Source organism: Balaenoptera ricei, chromosome 12 (genome assembly GCF_028023285.1).
Source record: "Balaenoptera ricei isolate mBalRic1 chromosome 12, mBalRic1.hap2, whole genome shotgun sequence".
Classification (NCBI taxonomy): domain Eukaryota; kingdom Metazoa; phylum Chordata; class Mammalia; order Artiodactyla; family Balaenopteridae; genus Balaenoptera; species Balaenoptera ricei.
The window spans coordinates 44,509,705-44,514,056 of record NC_082650.1 but is presented as its reverse complement, the minus strand read 5'-3'; the positions used below and the strand labels follow the sequence as shown (position 1 = coordinate 44,514,056).

The 4,352-nt window shown below is 35.5% G+C and overlaps 1 pseudogene; it reads right to left on the bottom strand.

The window, feature by feature from the left end:
* Positions 1 to 648: 648 nt before the first annotated feature.
* Positions 649 to 1,181, bottom strand: LOC132376082 (ribulose-phosphate 3-epimerase-like; annotated as a pseudogene).
* Positions 1,182 to 4,352: the final 3,171 nt, after the last annotated feature.

Sequence of the window (4,352 nt, the reverse complement as noted above, 5' to 3'; positions counted from 1 at the left end):
ATACATTTTAAAATAGTTTTGATGCATCAACTGTAAGATGAAAGTGAAAAATAGATGTTTTAGACATAAGAAAAATATGGTATCTATCCCAGCTAGATCCAAGCTTAACTTTTCATATATTCCATTCTAATCATTATCAAGCATATAGACAAATCACAAATGACCCCAAACAGGAAAAACATAACAACTTCCTTTGCTTTTAGAAGACGTGTGAGACACAAGTCTTTTTAGAAAAGCAGGAAAAATAATTTTCTAATAGTAACTAATATGCCTTCCTTAGTCATTAAAACATACTTTTCAGTAATCTTAATAATAAAGCCATATATTCACACTTCATAAAAATGAAGTCACCAAGTAAAAGCAAAATATTCATCACACTAATCTTTAAATTCCATCTCTAAAAATGTAGTTAAATACATCAATTTCTAACCTCTCAGAACAAATAGATTTTAGGCACTGGAATGAATAACTGCCCAGAAAAGCAGCATTGCCTCAATCCCAATATAATTTGATAGTCAACATTCTTGCTTTCCAGTTAAAAGATTTCATGAGAAGAAACACTTGGCTTTTGAGGTTTCACTGATCAAGAGAACGTTTCTGAGTAGACACTGAGCAAACATTTTTAAATGCGTTGTCACAGATACGTCTTCACTCCTCATTGCCAGACACAATCATGTTACCTCCTGACTCTGTACAGTTATGGACAGTGTCAGTACCCACTCCACCGTCAATCAGTGAATCTTTGGCATCATATCTTCCATGGATTTCTGCCTTCCAAACCCAGGTTCCACTGTCATAACCAAAGCTTTCTCTATCTGATTAGCCCATGGTGCCAAATGCTCACATGCTTAGTTTGATGGCAAGGTCAATTTCATCTCATCCTCACATGTCTTTAATCAAAGCCCTGGATTCTCAGTAACCTCCAGATTAAATATTGATTGGTTCTTGCTACAGCCATTCACTTTATCCACTGGTCTAGCCGAGACACTATCATGTGCATATCCAAGCCTAACTGCTCATGGAGGCTTTCTATGGCAGGGTGACCAAAGGTGATGTTGGGGACAAAATATATCCAAGGGCAGAGAACCAGCCTTGGAGTCCAGCATCCAGGGGCTCTCAGCCCCTAAATTTGCCAGATTGCTGTTGAGGGTGGACAGGCCAATCTCACCATTGGATGCCATTTTACCAAGAGAATGATATCTTTTGATGAATCTTTTACCAATATCTTGTAACCCTCTTTATCTCTAGTAATTCATCTTATCTTAAAGTTTATTTTGTCTGCCATTTATTCAATTAATCCCCCATTGATGGACATTTAAATTGTTTTCAGTCTTTTGCCATTGTAAATAGTGTGGCAATGAATATCACTGTAAATTTCTGGCTCAATAAATACATATACACTTTTGCTAGGTATTGTCAAATTTCCATCCATAAGGGTTGTACTATCTTTCATTCCAAACAGCAACATATGTGAGTACCTCCTTCTCACAACCTTGGAAATGGTATGTTATTCAGCTCACTTTTTTTAAAGCAGCTTTATTGTGGTGTAATTTATATATCATAAAATCCACCCATTTTAAGTGTACAGTTTGAGTTTTCATAAATTCACACAGTTGTGCATTGCTACAATCCAGTTTCAGAGCACTTCCATCACCTAAGTTCTGCTGTTAATACTTTTAACCAAATAATTGGTATAGATTTATTGGGGGCTGCAGCTAACACAGATGGCATAAATTCTGGCCCCAAATACACATGGTAACAAACTTGTGGTTAGGAATTCTTCAGGGATTGTTTTCTACTTTTCATTTAAATCTAAAGATAATAAATAGGTGAGTTTCTTACTCAACCCCGCACTCTGTTGGTTTTTGTGTCAGTCTGACTAGGCTATAGTACACAGTTACCCAATTAAACACTGATCTAAATGTTGCTGTGAAGGTATTCTGTAGGTGGGATTAATACTTTTAGTCAGTTGACTTTAAGAAAAGGAGATACCTTTGATAATCTGAGTGGGCCTTATCCAATCATTTGAAAGACCAGCAGAGCAAAACCAAGGTTTCCTGAGGAAGACAAAAATTCTGCCTTTGGACTATAGTTTCAGCTCCTGCCAGAGGGTTCCCAGACTGCTGGCCTGCCCTACACATTTCTGATTTGCCAGCTCCCACAGTCATGTAAGCCAATCCCTTTAAATAAATAAATAAAACGTTAATAAATAAATATATATATATAGATAAATATATAGATAAATCTATTTATATAGACATAGATAAACTCTTGTACTGGCTTTAGATACAGATACAGATATAGATAGATATAGATATAGATATAGATATAAATCAGTCAGAACTCTGACTGATACAGGCACCCCACCATTACCACCAAATCCCAGTTCAACCCTCTGACAATATAAACTTTCTGGGATTCTGGCTTCATGTGGATGTCCATCCTCTCAGCTTTACCAAGCCTCATGTTTTTGTTTATTCTCCCTAGCATATCATCACCTAGGATATCTAGATGCCCCTATGGCAAGTAGCAGCATAAGACAGGCTTAACTCTTTGGATTTTTACTTTCTTACGGTCTATAGCAAGGATCTTCCTTCTTTTCCCAACAGTTCAGTCAAGTGTTTTAAAAGATGTTTTAAAAAATATTTTAACCAGGATTTTTAGTTCAATGCTGGATGACTTCTCTGGAAATCTAGTCTTCCATCTAACCAGAAAGGGAAATCATCACATCTATCCTTATAAACATTTTCTTTGAGGTTATTTATAATATTTAGAATATCCCAGGAATCTTCAAGCAGAGTGTCAAAGACTTTCAAGGAAGTATACAGAGTAAGGTATTCTTAAGAAAATTGATTTCTAGATCTTTAAACTTTATATATACTCTTTCCTAAAACTGACCTGTCTGAGAATAGACTGTGGTCTGCTGGTTCTCACCTCTTCTCATAATCAACTTTGTACTGTTGTGCCCCCCAAAATATCAATACTTCTCTTCCATTCTTGATTCTTATTCATGCTTTACTCCGTGGTGTAAAAGCCTTCTGCGTGACAGATGGGTAATTCAGAACACACAGCTCCTGAAGAGGAGTCCCACAAGGGCAAAGACAGCCCCTGTGCAAAATGCTACAGCAGCCAATGCCTTGGTTCATCCAGGGGGTGGACTCATAACAATGCTTCCTGCCTTTTCTATCTACCTTAGAATTGAACTCAGAAGTGAGATTATTGTCAGAGGGATGGGTATCACTGTCATTTTCAAATCAAAGTGAGACTTTTTCTAACAGAAAGTTAGTCTAGGTTTGATTTGACTTATTAGTTTGACAATGAGGACTGGCTTTGTCCTGAAAATTACAAAGCGGACATCCTCCATAAATTGAATGAGCTAACTAGGTAGCTTCAGGGTTATGATGGAAAATATATTTAAAGTACATTTAATACACAATAAAATGGAAATTATATCATTTCAACTAATTACATTTACGATTTTAAAATTATAGATGCCAAATTAAAATGTGTGAGGAGATATATAGTTTTTAAAGCTGTTTTAGGGCTTACTCAAGGTTGAAGACCATTGACTCATACCATTTTTATTTCTCTAATGTTTTTGTCTTTTTTAAATTGCTTTTACAATTACTGTTTTAGTACTTTTATCATTTTAAAATAGGTTTTGAAATTCATACTTCTCAGTTTATAAGACTTTTTAAACCTGTTTCATCTAGTTGCAAACTATGAAAAGAATACCCAGAGGGACTAACCAATCACCAAATACAGTAGAACTTTGGTTGAAAATTAGTTTAGGTTTTAAAGAGCCCTTAGTGATTTAATTCAACAACGTTTTAATGACATGCACAGTATGCTCATTTTAGCATTATCTTTAGTGGCCAAAAACTGGACCAAATATTCAGATAAACTGCGGCATATTCATACAATGGAATACTATAACACAATAAAAATGAACGAACACATGCTACAATCTGTGGATGAATCTCACAATATAATGCTGAGTATAAGAATTCACACTCACAAGTGTATATTGTGTAATTCTATTTATATGAAGTCTGAATACAGGCAAAAATAATCTATGGTGATAAAACTCACAACGATGGTTATCTGTGGAGGGTAATGACTGACAGAGGGCCGAAAGGAGGCTTCTGAGGTGCTCTTGGTGATGTTCTACATCTCGACCTGGGCAGTGGTTATACAAGTGTGCTCACTATGTAAAAAATCTATCAAGCTGTATACATTTTTGTGCACTCTCTGAATGTATGTTATACTTCCACAAAAGTTTACTAAAAAGTAGAAATAAAAAAGACTTTGTGGTTCTTGTTACCAAAATAAAACCTTGGCAAGTATTTTGT